At 45.5% G+C, this 16,246-nt stretch overlaps 1 long non-coding RNA gene and 3 other non-coding genes across 4 annotated transcripts in view; all 4 read left to right on the forward strand.

The window, feature by feature from the left end:
• Positions 1-3,583: 3,583 nt before the first annotated feature.
• The window catches only part of LOC138296451 (uncharacterized), a 204,961-nt gene continuing 192,298 nt past the window's right edge, over positions 3,584-16,246 (forward strand). Inside the window, exons 1-2 of the long non-coding RNA XR_011203833.1 lie at positions 3,584-4,515; positions 7,237-7,290. This is a non-coding gene — a long non-coding RNA (uncharacterized lncRNA). The remainder of the gene's footprint in view (positions 4,516-7,236; positions 7,291-16,246) is intronic.
• Positions 4,140-4,226, forward strand: LOC138297946 (small nucleolar RNA SNORD103/SNORD85). The gene has a single exon (XR_011204485.1). It is a non-coding gene; the product is annotated as a small nucleolar RNA SNORD103/SNORD85 (small nucleolar RNA).
• LOC138297969 (small nucleolar RNA SNORD50) lies at positions 4,819-4,886 on the forward strand. Its single transcript, XR_011204507.1, has one exon. It is a non-coding gene; the product is annotated as a small nucleolar RNA SNORD50 (small nucleolar RNA).
• Positions 5,244-5,311, forward strand: LOC138297970 (small nucleolar RNA SNORD50). The gene has a single exon (XR_011204508.1). It is a non-coding gene; the product is annotated as a small nucleolar RNA SNORD50 (small nucleolar RNA).

Here is a 16,246-nt window from a genome sequence, read left to right on the forward strand (position 1 = left end):
CTAGCACCTCACAGTCCGCACCGCCCACCTACCAGGGACAGTACAGGGGAGGTTTTCGGGGCCAGTATAGAGGGGGGCAATTTCCTAGGAATAGAGGAAGATTTCAAAGCCCCAAAACCACTACCAACAAGCAGTGACTCACACGTCACTCACCCCTCCCACACAACACCAGTGGGGGGGAGGATACATCAATATTACGAAGCATGGGACAAAATAACTACAGACACATGGGTCCTAGCAATTATCCAACATGGTTATTGCATAGAATTCATGCAATTCCCTCCAGACATACCACCAAAATCACAAAATTTATCAAAATACCATTCACAGCTTCTAGAGATAGAAGTTCAAGCACTACTGCAAAAAAATGCAATAGAATTAGTACCAAGCACACAAATAAACACAGGAGTTTATTCACTGTACTTCTTGATACCAAAAAAGGACGAAACACTGAGACCAATTCTAGACCTCAGGGTAGTAAACACATTCATCAAATCAGACCACTTTCACATGGTCACACTACAAGAAGTGTTACCATTGCTCAGAAAACACGACTACATGACAACCCTAGACCTCAAGGACGCATATTTCCATATACCAATACATCAATCACACAGGAAATATCTAAGGTTTGTATTCAAAGGAATACATTACCAATTCAAAGTATTGCCTTTTGGTTTAACAACCGCTCCAAGAGTATTCACAAAGTGCCTAGCAGTAGTCGCTGCACACATCAGAAGGCAGCAAATACATGTGTTCCCGTATCTAGACGACTGGCTAATCAAAACCAGTTCGCTCACACAATGCTCAAACCACACAAATCAAGTCATACAAACCCTCTACAATCTAGGGTTCACCGTCAACTTTGCAAAATCAAACATTCTGCCAAGCAAAGTACAGCAATATCTAGGAGCCATAATAGACACGACAAAAGGAGTAGCAACGCCAACTCCACAAAGGATCCACAATTTCAACAGGGTCATTCAACACATGTCTCCAAACCAAACAATACAAGCAAGAACAATACTACAGCTCCTAGGCATGATGTCCTCATGCATAGCCATTGTCCCAAACGCAAGACTGCACATGAGGCCCTTACAACAGTGCCTAGCCTCACAGTGGTCTCAAGCACAGGGTCACCTTCTAGATCTGGTGTTGCTAGACCGCCAAACTTACCTATCGCTTCTATGGTGGAACAGTATAAATTTAAACAGAGGGCGGCCTTTCCAAGACCCAGTGCCACAGTACGTAATAACAACAGATGCTTCCATGACAGGGTGGGGAGCACATCTCAATCAACACAACATAAGAGGACAATGGAACATACATCAAACAAAACTGCATATAAATCATCTAGAATTATTAGCAGTTTTTCAAGCACTAAAAGCTTTCCAACCAATCATAACCCACAAATACATCCTTGTCAAAACAGACAACATGACAACGATGTATTATCTAAACAAACAAGGAGGAACACATTCAATGCAGTTAAGCTTGTTAGCTCAAAAAATATGGAAGTGGGCAATCCACCATCAAATTGGTCTAATAGCACAGTTTATTCCGGGGATCCAGAATCAGCTGGCAGACAATCTCTCTCGAGATCACCAGCAAGTCCACGAATGGGAAATCCACCCACAAATTCTGAACACCTACTTCACACTCTGGGGAACACCACAAATAGACTTATTTGCAACAAAAGAGAACGCAAAATGCCAAAACTTCGCGTCCAGATACCCACACAAGCAATCCCAAGGCAATGCCCTATGGATGAACTGGTCAGGAATATTTGCTTACGCTTTTCCTCCTCTCCCTCTCCTTCCTTACCTAGTAAACAAATTGAGTCAAAACAAACTCAAACTCATTTTAATAGCACCAACGTGGGCAAGACAACCCTGGTACACAACACTGCTAGATCTGTCTGTAGTACCACACATCAAACTGCCCAACAAACCAGATCTGTTAACGCAACACAACCAACAGATCAGACACCCGGACCCAGCATCGCTGAATCTAGCAATCTGGCTCCTGAAATCCTAGAATTCGGACACTTACAACTTAGCCAAGAGTGTATGGAAGTCATAAAGCAGGCCAGAAGGCCATCCACTAGACACTGCTACGCAAGTAAGTGGAAAAGATTTGTTTGGTACTGCCATCATAATCAGATACAACCACTAGAGGCAACTCCAAAACATATAGTCAATTACTTGCTCCATTTACAAAAAGCAAAGCTAGCCTTCTCTTCTATTAAAATACATCTTGCAGCAATATCTGCATACCTGCAAACTACATATTCAACTTCCTTGTATAGGATACCAGTTATCAAAGCATTCATAGAAGGGCTTAAAAGAATTATACCACCAAGAACACCACCTGTTCCTTCATGGAACCTAAACGTGGTTCTAACAAGACTCATGGGCCCACCTTTCGAACCCATGCACTCTTGCGGAATACAATTCCTCACCTGGAAAGTTGCCTTTCTCATCGCCATTACATCTCTAAGAAGAGTAAGTGAAATTCAAGCGTTCACAACACAAGAGCCTTTTATACAAATACATAAAAATAAGGTCGTCCTACGACCTAATCCAAAATTTTTACCAAAAGTTATTTCTCCATTCCATCTAAATCAAACGGTAGAACTACCAGTATTCTTCCCACAGCCAGATTCTGTGGCTGAAAGAGCACTACATACATTAGATGTCAAAAGAGCATTAATGTACTACATTGACAGAACGAAGAACATCAGAAAAACTAAACAGCTATTTATTGCATTCCAAAAACCTCATGCAGGTAACCCAATATCAAAACAAGGTATAGCCAGATGGATAGTTAAATGCATCCAAATCTGCTACCTTAAAGCAAAAAGACAACTGCCCATTACTCCCAGGGCACATTCAACAAGGAAAAAAGGTGCTTCAATGGCCTTTTTAGGAAACATCCCAATGCAAGAAATATGTAAGGCAGCCACTTGGTCTACGCCTCACACATTCACCAAACACTACTGTATAGATGTGCTATCCGCACAACAAGCTACAGTAGGTCAAGCTGTATTAAGAACTCTATTTCAGACAACTTCTACTCCTACAGGCTAAACCACCGCTTATGGGGAACTAACTGCTTACTAGTCTATGCATACCATGTGTATCTACAGCGACAGATGCCATCGAACTGAAAATGTCACTTACCCAGTGTACATCTGTTCGTGGCATCAGTCGCTGAGATTCACATGGACCCACCCACCTCCCCGGAAGCCTGTAGCAGTTCAGAAGTTACCTTCAATTTTGTACATTTGTATATATATTACTTAATCCTTTAATAGGTACATACTTACATTTTTCATTGCGCGGGCACTATTACTATAGTACAACTCCTACCTCACCCTCTGCGGGGAAAACAATCGAAGATGGAGTCGACGCCCATGCGCAATGAGCACAGAAGGTGGAGTCACTCGGTCCCGTGACTCGAAAACACTTCTTCGAAGAAAAACAACTTGTAACACTCCGACCCAACACCAGATGGCGAGCTCATGCATACCATGTGAATCTCAGCGACTGATGCCACGAACAGATGTACACTGGGTAAGTGACATTTTCATTTTGAACCTCGAGCAGTGATTGGCTGTCCGCACGGGCATGGGGCTTCCCTTAATATTGTGATCTCTCTAGTTGTTTGACTGGTCGACTTAATGACCTGTCCGTTTTTTTGCATATAAAACCATCAGGTGCTCTGCTCCATCTTTCACTGATGATACTTTTAGATTGCAGTCAGTCGCAGAGTGTGCACAGTAATTGTGAGTTTTCATGTTTAACTTGTAGGCTATATTTTTCAAATGTACCGCCTCTAAGTTGTGCTCTTTTATCTAGTAAGCTTTCTGTTCCTCTCCTTAATTCTTCACTCTGCTATTCCTTTCCCCCAGCCTTCGCGCCCTCAGGCAAATGAGTAGTGTGACTTAACTATTTGTCAGTGCCCCCTATATTTATTCTTACTTTGCTCGTTGCGTCTACCTTTCAGTTGTTCCTTTGTGACTTACAGGATTGAAGTGGCAATGTCTTAAGCCATGCCCATTCATGTTTCTCGGTCATGTGTTGTGCTCCTCCATCCTCGTTCCCTATCACCCATTGATTGCTGCCACTATGGGCCCGTCTGGCGATGATGATACACTTGCCCTCACTGAGAGCGAATGTTCGATAATGAGAAACCTACCATGTACTCAATGACCCTGAGCTGGACAGGGGCCCGTACAACATATTGCAGGTATACCTAGAAGCTACTATAGGTGTATTTGCAAGTAGAGCTTCCTGAGTGGGGCAAAAGGAGAGACGTTTGTGCTCTTCTCCTCTTTCAGTCTGTTCAGATTTGCTTTAGTTTCCAGCGCCAGTGAGGTAGGGATTTGCAAGGGTGATGAGTATTTACTGTTTCTTTCAACTCATCTACTAAATGGTGCCTAAAATACTGTCTTCTCATTTAGGAATGATGGCCCAAAGAAGGCTGCTGTTGTCTTAGCTACTTTTCCGAAAGGTAAGCAACCTTTTCAAGCTGGCCATTTATATTTTGTTGCTTAAATGTATTTTATTGTGCAATGTGGTGTGCTTCTCACATAGCTTTCTTAAGGCTTGGATCTCCATGCTTTGGAAACTATATGTGTGCCATAGCTTAACTCTTTATTTTGGGGGAACTTTTCTGGTCAGTATTTTGTTGGATATGCTCCGTATTTGAAAGACTGATTTGTCTATACTGCTTTTAGGAAGCACAGGTTCACTGTCTGATCGAAAAAGGTGGACTACGCTCCTGTACATGTGGTGTAAAAGCTAGCGTCAGTCTGAGTAAAGATGAGGCAATCCCGAAGCTGACTTCATGAGGAGAATTCATACAGATCTGACTCCTGAAATCTGTTTGGCTTTGCACACATGGCTATTGCTTACCGATTGCAACTAAGTGGAGTTCTCATAAAGATCAGATATGGTGGTTCTTGTGACTAGGGCAGTGATTAGACCTAAAGTGTGCTTTTAAAGGTTGACGCACTTTATGCAGCAACAGCTTGGATCTCCATGCTTTGGAAACTATATGTGTGCCATAGCTTAACTCTTTATTTTGGGGGAACTTTTCTGGTCAGTATTTTGTTGGATATGCTCCGTATTTGAAAGACTGATTTGTCTATACTGCTTTTAGGAAGCACAGGTTCACTGTCTGATCGAAAAAGGTGGACTACGCTCCTGTACATGTGGTGTAAAAGCTAGCGTCAGTCTGAGTAAAGATGAGGCAATCCCGAAGCTGACTTCATGAGGAGAATTCATACAGATCTGACTCCTGAAATCTGTTTGGCTTTGCACACATGGCTATTGCTTACCGATTGCAACTAAGTGGAGTTCTCATAAAGATCAGATATGGTGGTTCTTGTGACTAGGGCAGTGATTAGACCTAAAGTGTGCTTTTAAAGGTTGACGCACTTTATGCAGCAACAATTGCTACAGCGTTCCGTTTGTATTGACCACATGTAGAAGCTTATTGATTATCAAATGGCTCTTGTTGTTTCATTTGCCAAGCTCGTATACTGTGGTGGTTAACCCAAACATTTGTCCCAAATCTCAAATCATAGACATTAATTCCTAAGAACAATTCCGTTGATCTTTGTCAGACGTACAAGATGCGTCAGTTAATGCTATCACCAAACCACCAAATCTAATGGCCAAAATGCCCCTAGTAAGACCTCAAGAACTTGCAGTTCTGTCTTGTCACAGTCATACTACTATCTTTCAGCACCCCATGCACTCTTGCTAATATTCTATTGTATTCCTCTGCCCTTTTGGCATGAATTCAGTTATGGTCCTGAAAGCTTTTACTGGGTGCAGATTTTAAATTGGCTGCAGTATTAACTTTTGAAAAATAGTAATCTCGAATGTGACTCAGAATGATATATGCAAATATTTATAAGCACCAAATGGTGTAACCAAGGTAGTCAAGTTTTGAGAATTGGCGTCAAGTGTCTCTGAATGATGTGCTGCATTAATACGTGTATTGTTGTAACATACCTGGCATCACTCATCGTGTCTAACATTTCTGGTATTTTGGAAAGTGGATGATGATAAGTACACTATTCTTGTTCAGTGAGTGCCAGTGAACCCACTCCTCTTTTCGCCTTCACTAAGGCAGCAGAAATCAACTGTGATAGAGCAACAGGCTTAATAATCTCTTGGTCACACATCACCCAAAAGCTCCCTCATTTCACCCCTAAGATTGAGTTGCACATCTCTTGTGTTCAACAGGATGGCACCTTTCTGCAAAATGTGTGCTCAAAACCTTTTATACAAAGAACTTTGTCATAGAAAACATCTCCAAAACATTTCAAAATATATTTCACTGGCAGAGGCATTTATCTGCTCCACCAGCAACACTTTGTTTCTGTACGTGGTGTCAGTGTGGTCCCTAATCAACCCACGTAATTAGGTGTGTGTTGTCAGATACATTATTGTGTAACTGCCCCTGTCCTTAATCTCCTAAGTGGTCTTCATACTAGCCCTAAATATTGATGTAGTACTCAGCAAACGCTACACACTTAATATAGGCGGTCTTCAATGGCACATTCATCAGAAATTCTTTAAACATGCATTGAGATAAAATAGTTGACGGTAAAGCTGAATCAGTTATACCTCTTTATCTGCTGCTAACATCCATTGTGATACTCCTTTATTCACATCATTTATTTTCTCCTTTCTGTGACTTAATCTCACTGTGCTATCATGTTCCCTAAACACACTTTTAAAAGTGGCCAGTATTTTGCACTCCTTTCCCACTGCTGGACAATCAGAATAGCTTACCTCATGTCCTTGAACCACATTTTAAACAGATAGCTCCCTTTCTCCCTTCCATTGCATAAGACCTTATTTCTCTTTACACACAACATTGACAGTAGCGTGAATCAATTATGCTTTTTCTTGCGAACCCCCGAGCAGGTTACATTAACTTCTCGAACCGCTTGGCTGTTGTAATATTTTTCTTCAGGTTTGGATTTTGGCCACAGAGCGATCTTTCATGAACATTTTTTGAATGAGCATTAGTCTCAATTTGGCCTCTGACATATCGGTCTATGCAGATTCCAGTTTCACTGTGTATCAGCTGGAAATCCTTAGTACAGCCATATATTTGTCATTAGATTCCTGCTTCCCTTGTTTCTACTAGAAGCTGTGGGCTATTACTTTGAAACGTGGTCCTATTTAAATTGCTATTTCTCTTGATTCACAGCTCCAGTGTACTCCTGCCACTTGCCAAATTCAGCTGATTTTGGCTCAATTTCCAGTAAGTGATTGCATTTCTTTGTCCCTCAGCACCCAGGGAATTAAACGGTACTTCAAATCGCTTTCTATCAATGTCTACCAAGTGATGTTTGAAAGCTCTGTGCTATTGTTTTCGCTTATTTTGTTTTGTCTGCATGGTGGAAAATTGCACTAGGTGGTTGCGCACTCCGCAGCGCTGCCATGGTTAAGCCCCACAGTTTCTCTTTAGCTTTTCATTGCACTTTGTGAAAATAACTCTGACACCAGTTTGCAACTTCCACAAAACTAGTCCCAGTGCTCTTCATTTCTTGGGTCCCCATAGCATTTAATTCAGTAAGCTGTAATTGCATGCTAGTCTTGTTGTACCAGTATAAGTTATCACTCGTCTTTTAGAACATTGGACGTTTTTGTGTCTACGATTTAGCGTGTAAACAAAAAAGGACCACTGAATTTTCTGACCTTGCTTCTAGGTGCAACTGCATACTTTGTATTGTAGGTCAGCCCCAATGTTCGCATGCTGTGATGTGTGTGCCTGACCTCGACTGATCAGCACTTTATTGCTCTGGCTGTCCTCACTCGAGCAGTATGTTAGATATCCACAGCCTTCCTGCCTGTGACGCTCCCCTCTGTTGCACTGCAGGTGTCCTGTCTGCCGCCTGCTGCACTTGATGTACTTTTTCTCGTTCTCTGGAACTGGTTCTTCGGTTGGCCACTTTTCTCCCAACTTTACACAACAGGCTCAAATCCGCTGATATTCATCGCAGAAAGGATGTGGTGATTTATACCTACAAGCAAATCGATTATTCAGAAATAAATCTTGAACAGTTTTGTGATGGGTGTGTGAAGTAGTTTGCTTTTAATTGTCAAGAGCCTGTCTGAATACTGCCACCAGTTGGGATCCAGGCTGCAACTAATGGCCCCAGCCGGAATCTATAACATACTTGTAAGGAAATGCCTCCTTGGCATGGTTGCCCCCTGACTTTTTGCCTTTGCTGATGCTATGTTTACAATTGAAAGTGTGCTGAGGCCTGCTAACCAGGCCCCAGCACCAGTGTTCTTTCCCTAACCTGTACTTTTGTATCCACAATTGGCAGACCCTGGCATCCAGATAAGTCCCTTGTAACTGGTACTTCTAGTACCAAGGGCCCTGATGCCAAGGAAGGTCTCTAAGGGCTGCAGCATGTCTTATGCCACCCTGGAGACCCCTCACTCAGCACAGACACACTGCTTGCCAGCTTGTGTGTGCTAGTGAGGACAAAACGAGTAAGTCGACATGGCACTCCCCTCAGGGTGCCATGCCAGCCTCTCACTGCCTATGCAGTATAGGTAAGACACCCCTCTAGCAGGCCTTACAGCCCTAAGGCAGGGTGCACTATACCATAGGTGAGGGTACCAGTGCATGAGCATGGTACCCCTACAGTGTCTAAACAAAACCTTAGACATTGTAAGTGCAGGGTAGCCATAAGAGTATATGGTCTGGGAGTCTGTCAAACACGAACTCCACAGCACCATAATGGCTACACTGAAAACTGGGAAGTTTGGTATCAAACTTCTCAGCACAATAAATGCACACTGATGCCAGTGTACATTTTATTGTAAAATACACCACAGAGGGCACCTTAGAGGTGCCCCCTGAAACTTAACCGACTATCTGTGTAGGCTGACTAGTTTTAGCAGCCTGCCACAAACCGAGACATGTTGCTGGCCCCATGGGGAGAGTGCCTTTGTCACTCTGAGGCCAGTAACAAAGCCTGCACTGGGTGGAGATGCTAACACCTCTCCCAGGCAGGAATTGTCACACCTGGCGGTGAGCCTCAAAGGCTCACCTCCTTTGTGCCAACCCAGCAGGACACTCCAGCTAGTGGAGTTGCCCGCCCCCTCCGGCCAGGCCCCACTTTTGGCGGCAAGGCCGGAGAAAATAATGAGAATAACAAGGAGGAGTCACTGGCCAGTCAGGACAGCCCCTAAGGTGTCCTGAGCTGAGGTGACTCTAACTTTTAGAAATCCTCCATCTTGCAGATGGAGGATTCCCCCAATAGGATTAGGGATGTGACCCCCTCCCCTTGGGAGGAGGCACAAAGAGGGTGTACCCACCCTCAGGGCTAGTGGCCATTGGCTACTAACCCCCCAGACCTAAACACGCCCTTAAATTTAGTATTTAAGGGCTACCCTGAACCCTAGAAAATTAGATTCCTGCAACTACAAGAAGAAGGACTGCCTAGCTGAAAACCCCTGCAGCGGAAGACCAGAAGACGACAACTGCCTTGGCTCCAGAAACTCACCGGCCTGTCTCCTGCCTTCCAAAGATCCTGCTCCAGCGACGCCTTCCAAAGGGACCAGCGACCTCGACATCCTCTGAGGACTGCCCCTACTTCGAAAAGACAAGAAACTCCCGAGGACAGCGGACCTGCTCCAAGAAAAGCTGCAACTTTGTTTCCAGCAGCTTTAAAGAACCCTGCAAGCTCCCCGCAAAAGGCGTGAGACTTGCAACACTGCACCCGGCGACCCCGACTCGGCTGGTGGCGATCCAACACCTCAGGAGGGACCCCAGGACTACTCTAAGACTGTGAGTACAAAAACCTGTCCCCCCTGAGCCCCCACAGCGCCGCCTGCAGAGGGAATCCCGAGGATCTCCTCTGACCGCGACTCTTTGAATCCAAAGTCCCGACACCTGGGAGAGACCCTGCACCCGCAGCCCCCAGGACCTGAAGGACCGGACTTTCACTGGAGGAGTGACCCCCAGGAGTCCCTCTCCCTTGCCCAAGTGGAGGTTTCCCCGAGGAACCCCCCCCTGGCCTGCCTGCAGCGCTGAAGAGATCCCTAGATCTCCCATTGACTTCCATTACAAACCCGACGCTTGTTTCTACACTGCACCCGGCCGCCCCCGCGCTGCTGAGAGTGAAATTTCTGTGTGGGCTTGTGTCCCCCCCGGTGCCCTACAAAACCCCCCTGGTCTGCCCTCCGAAGACGCGGGTACTTACCTGCAAGCAGACCGGAACCGGGGCACCCCCTTCTCTCCATTCTAGCCTATGTGTTTTGGGCACCACTTTGAACTCTGCACCTGACCGGCCCTGAGCTGCTGGTGTGGTGACTTTGGGGTTGCTCTGAACCCCCAACGGTGGGCTACCTTGGACCAAGAACTGAACCCTGTAAGTGTCTTACTTACCTGGTAAAACTAACAAATACTTACCTCCCCTAGGAACTGTGAAAATTGCACTAAGTGTCCACTTTTAAAACAGCTATTTGTGAATAACTTGAAAAGTATACATGCAATTTTGATGATTTGAAGTTCCTAAAGTACTTACCTGCAATACCTTTCGAATGAGCTATTACATGTAGAATTTGAACCTGTGGTTCTTAAAATAAACTAAGAAAAGATATTTTTCTATATAAAAACCTATTGGCTGGATTTGTCTCTGAGTGTGTGTACCTCATTTATTGTCTATGTGTATGTACAACAAATGCTTAACACTACTCCTTGGATAAGCCTACTGCTCGACCACACTACCACAAAATAGAGCATTAGTATTATCTATTTTTACCACTATTTTACCTCTAAGGGGAACCCTTGGACTCTGTGCATGCTATTCCTTACTTTGAAATAGCACATACAGAGCCAACTTCCTACATTGGTGGATCAGCGGTGGGGTACAAGACTTTGCATTTTCTGGACTACTCAGCCAATACCTGATCACACGACAAATTCCAAAATTGTCATTAGAAATTGATTTTTGCAATTTGAAAAGTTTTCTAAATTCTTAAAAGACCTGCTAGGGCCTTGTGTTAGATCCTGTTTAGCATTTCTTTTAGAGTTTAAAAGTTTGTTAAAAGTTTGAATTAGATTCTAGAATCAGTTTTAGTTTCTTAAAAAGTATTCCAACTTTTAGAAGCATAATGTCTAGCACAGATGTGAATGTGGTGGAACTCGACACCACACCTTACCTCCATCTACAGATGAGAGAGCTAAGGTCACTCTGTAAACTAAAGAAAATAACAATGGGCCCCAAACCTACCAAAATACAGCTCCAGGAGCTTTTGGCAGAGTTTGAAAAGGCCAACCCCTCTGAGGGTGGCAACTCAGAGGAAGAGGATAGTGACTTGGAGGACAATTCCCCCCTACCAGTCCTATCTAGGGAGAACAGGGTCCCTCAAACCCTGACTCCTAAAATAATAGTCAGAGATGCTGGTTCCCTCACAGGAGAGACCAACACCTCTGAAATCACTGAGGATAGCCCCAGTGAAGAGGACATCCAGTTAGCCAGGATGGCCAAAAGATTGGCTTTGGAAAGACAGATCCTAGCCATAGAGAGGGAAAGACAAGAGATGGGCCTAGGACCCATCAATGGTGGCAGCAACATAAATAGGGTCAGAGATTCTCCTGACATGTTGAAAATCCCCAAAGGGATTGTAACTAAATATGAAGATGGTGATGACATCACCAAATGGTTCACAGCTTTTGAGAGGGCTTGTGTAACCAGAAAAGTGAACAGATCTCACTGGGGTGCTCTCCTTTGGGAAATGTTCACAGGAAAGTGTAGGGATAGACTCCTCACACTCTCTGGACAAGATGCAGAATCTTATGACCTCATGAAGGGTACCCTGATTGAGGGCTTTGGATTCTCCACTGAGGAGTACAGGATTAGGTTCAGGGGGGCTCAAAAATCCTCGAGCCAGACCTGGGTTGACTTTGTTGACTACTCAGTGAAAACACTAGATGGTTGGATTCAAGGCAGTGGTGTAAGTAATTATGATGGGCTGTACAATTTATTTGTGAAAGAACACCTGTTAAGTAATTGTTTCAATGATAAACTGCATCAGCATCTGGTAGACCTAGGACCAATTTCTCCCCAAGAATTGGGAAAGAAGGCGGACCATTGGGTCAAGACAAGGGTGTCCAAGACTTCAACAGGGGGTGACCAAAAGAAAGGGGTCACAAAGACTCCCCAGCAGAAGGGTGATGAGACAACCAAAACTAAAAATAGTAAAGAGTCTTCTACAGGCCCCCAAAAACCTGCACAGGAGGGTGGGCCCAGAGCCTCTTCACAAAACAATGGGTACAAGGGTAAAAACTTTGATCCCAAAAAGGCCTGGTGTCATAGCTGTAAACAGCATGGACACCAAACTGGAGACAAGGCCTGTCCCAAGAAAGGTTCCACTCCAAACTCCCATCCAGGTAACACTGGTATGGCTAGTCTCCAAGTGGGATCAACAGTGTGCCCAGAGCAAATCAGGGTTCACACTGAAGCTACTCTAGTTTCTGAGGGTGGGGTGGATTTAGCCACACTAGCTGTCTGGCCGCCTAACATGCAAAAATACAGACAACAACTCTTAATTAATGGGACTAGAATAGAGGGCCTGAGGGATACAGGTGCCAGTGTCACCATGGTGACAGAGAAACTGGTTTCCCCTGGCCAATACCTGACTGGAAAAACTTACACAGTCACCAACGCTGACAATCAGAGAAAAGTACATCCCATGGCAATGGTTACTTTAGAATGGGGAGGGGTCAATGGCCTGAAACAGGTGGTGGTCTCCTCAAATATCCCAGTGGACTGTCTGCTTGGAAATGACCTGGAGTCCTCAGCATGGGCTGAGGTAGAGCTAAAAACCCATGCAGCAATGCTGGGTATCCCTGAACTGGTGTGTGTGAAAACAAGAGCACAATGCAAGGCACAGGGTGAAAAAGTAGAGCTGGAGTCTGGAAAAATGGCCCAGCCTACCAAGAGAACAGGAAAGTCAGTTGGGAAACCAACTGCAACACAGCAAAAGAAAGGGAACCTCTCTTCTCAGGAAGAAGTTCTGCCCTCTGAGGGAACTGAGCCTTTGGAGCTTGAACCTTATCAGGTTGAGCTCTTAGGCCCAGGGGGACCCTCAAGGGAAGAGCTGTGTAAGGGACAAGAAACCTGTCCCTCTCTTGAAGGCCTTAGGCAGCAAGCTGCTGAAGAGTCCAAAGGCAAGAAAAATGGAACACATAGGGTCTATTGGGAAGATGGGCTCCTGTACACTGAGGCCAGAGACCCCAAACCTGGTGCCACTAGGAGAGTGGTAGTGCCTCAACTGTTCAGAGAGTTCATCCTAACATTGGCCCATGACATTCCCCTTGCTGGACATTTGGGACAAACCAAGACGTGGGAGAGGTTAGTCAACCACTTCTACTGGCCCAATATGTCCAACATGGTTAAGGAGTTTTGCCTCTCCTGCCCCACCTGTCAAGCCAGTGGTAAGACAGGTGGGCATCCAAAGGCCCCCCTCATTCCACTTCCAGTGGTGGGGGTGCCCTTTGAAAGAGTGGGTGTGGACATAGTTGGTCCACTGGAACCTCCCACAGCCTCAGGAAATATGTATATCTTGGTAGTAGTGGATCATGCTACCAGGTATCCTGAAGCTATTCCCCTTAGGTCGACTACTGCCCCTGCAGTAGCCAAGGCCCTCATTGGTATCTTTACCAGAGTGGGTTTCCCTAAGGAGGTGGTGTCTGACAGAGGTACCAACTTCATGTCAGCATACCTAAAGCACATGTGGAATGAGTGTGGAGTGACTTATAAATTCACTACACCATACCATCCACAAACTAATGGCTTGGTTGAGAGATTCAACAAGACATTAAAAGGCATGATCATGGGGCTCCCAGAAAAGCTCAAAAGGAGATGGGATGTCCTCTTGCCATGTCTGCTTTTCGCTTACAGAGAGGTGCCACAGAAGGGAGTAGGATTCTCACCCTTTGAACTTCTGTTTGGTCATCCTGTAAGGGGACCACTTGCCCTTGTTAAAGAAGGCTGGGAGAGACCTCTCCACGAGCCTAAACAGGACATAGTGGACTATGTACTTGGCCTTCGCTCTAGAATGGCAGAGTACATGGAAAAGGCAACCAAAAACCTTGAGGCCAGCCAACAGCTCCAGAAGTTTTGGTATGACCAAAAGGCTGCACTGGTTGAGTTCCAACCAGGGCAGAAAGTCTGGGTTCTGGAGCCTGTGGCTCCCAGGGCACTCCAGGACAAATGGAGTGGCCCTTACCCAGTACTAGAAAGGAAGAGTCAGGTCACCTACTTGGTGGACCTGGGCACAAGCAGGAGCCCCAAGAGGGTGATCCATGTAAACCGCCTTAAGCTCTTCCACGACAGGGCTGATGTCAATCTGTTGATGGTAACAGATGAGGATCAGGAGGCAGAGAGTGAACCTCTCCCTGATCTTCTGTCATCAGACCCAAAAGATGGTACAGTAGATGGAGTGATCTACTCAGACACCCTCTCTGGCCAACAGCAAGCTGATTGTAGGAGAGTCCTACAACAGTTTCCTGAGCTTTTCTCCCTAACCCCTGGTCAGACACCCCTGTGTACCCATGATGTGGACACAGGAGACAGCATGCCTGTCAAAAACAAAATCTTCAGACAGTCTGACCATGTTAAGGAAAGCATCAAGGTGGAAGTCCACAAGATGCTGGAATTGGGAGTAATTGAGCGCTCTGACAGCCCCTGGGCCAGCCCAGTGGTCTTAGTCCCCAAACCTCACACCAAAGATGGAAAGAAAGAGATGAGGTTTTGTGTGGACTACAGAGGGCTCAATTCTGTCACCAAGACAGATGCCCATCCAATTCCAAGAGCTGATGAGCTCATTGATAAATTAGGTGCTGCCAAATTTCTAAGTACCTTTGACTTGACAGCAGGGTACTGGCAAATAAAAATGGCACCTGGAGCAAAAGAAAAGACAGCATTCTCCACACCTGATGGGCATTATCAGTTTACTGTTATGCCCTTTGGTTTAAAGAATGCCCCTGCCACCTTCCAAAGGTTGGTGAATCAAGTCCTTGCTGGCTTGGAGTCCTTTAGCACAGCTTATCTTGATGATATTGCTGTCTTTAGCTCCACCTGGCAGGATCACCTGGTCCACCTGAGGAAGGTTTTGAAGGCTCTGCAATCTGCAGGCCTCTCTATCAAGGCATCCAAATGCCAGATAGGGCAGGGAACTGTGGTTTACTTGGGCCACCTTGTAGGTGGAGGCCAAGTTCAGCCACTCCAACCCAAGATCCAGACCATTCTGGACTGGGTAGCTCCAAAAACCCAGACTCAAGTCAGGGCATTCCTTGGCTTGACTGGGTACTACAGGAGGTTTGTGAAGGGATATGGATCCATTGTGACAGCCCTCACTGAGCTCACCTCCAAGAAAATGCCCAAGAAAGTGAACTGGACTGTGGACTGCCAACAGGCCTTTGACACCCTGAAACAAGCAATGTGCTCAGCACCAGTTCTCAAAGCTCCAGATTATTCTAAGCAGTTCATTGTGCAGACTGATGCCTCTGAACATGGGATAGGGGCAGTTTTGTCCCAAACAAATGATGATGGCCTTGACCAGCCTGTTGCTTTCATTAGCAGGAGGTTACTCCCCAGGGAGCAGCGTTGGAGTGCCATTGAGAGGGAGGCCTTTGCTGTGGTTTGGTCCCTGAAGAAGCTGAGACCATACCTCTTTGGGACTCACTTCCTAGTTCAAACTGACCACAGACCTCTCAAATGGCTGATGCAAATGAAAGGTGAAAATCCTAAACTGTTGAGGTGGTCCATCTCCCTACAGGGAATGGACTTTATAGTGGAACACAGACCTGGGACTGCCCATGCCAATGCAGATGGCCTTTCCAGGTTCTTCCACTTAGAAAATGAAGACTCTCTTGGGAAAGGTTAATCTCATCCTCTTTCGTTTGGGGGGGGGTTGTGTAAGGAAATGCCTCCTTGGCATGGTTGCCCCCTGACTTTTTGCCTTTGCTGATGCTATGTTTACAATTGAAAGTGTGCTGAGGCCTGCTAACCAGGCCCCAGCACCAGTGTTCTTTCCCTAACCTGTACTTTTGTATCCACAATTGGCAGACCCTGGCATCCAGATAAGTCCCTTGTAACTGGTACTTCTAGTACCAAGGGCCCTGATGCCAAGGAAGGTCTCTAAGGGCTGCAGCATGTCTTATGCCACCCTGGAGACCCCTCACTCAGCAC

This window comes from Pleurodeles waltl, chromosome 5 (assembly GCF_031143425.1).
Source record: "Pleurodeles waltl isolate 20211129_DDA chromosome 5, aPleWal1.hap1.20221129, whole genome shotgun sequence".
In the NCBI taxonomy this organism is placed as follows: Eukaryota; Metazoa; Chordata; class Amphibia; order Caudata; family Salamandridae; genus Pleurodeles; species Pleurodeles waltl.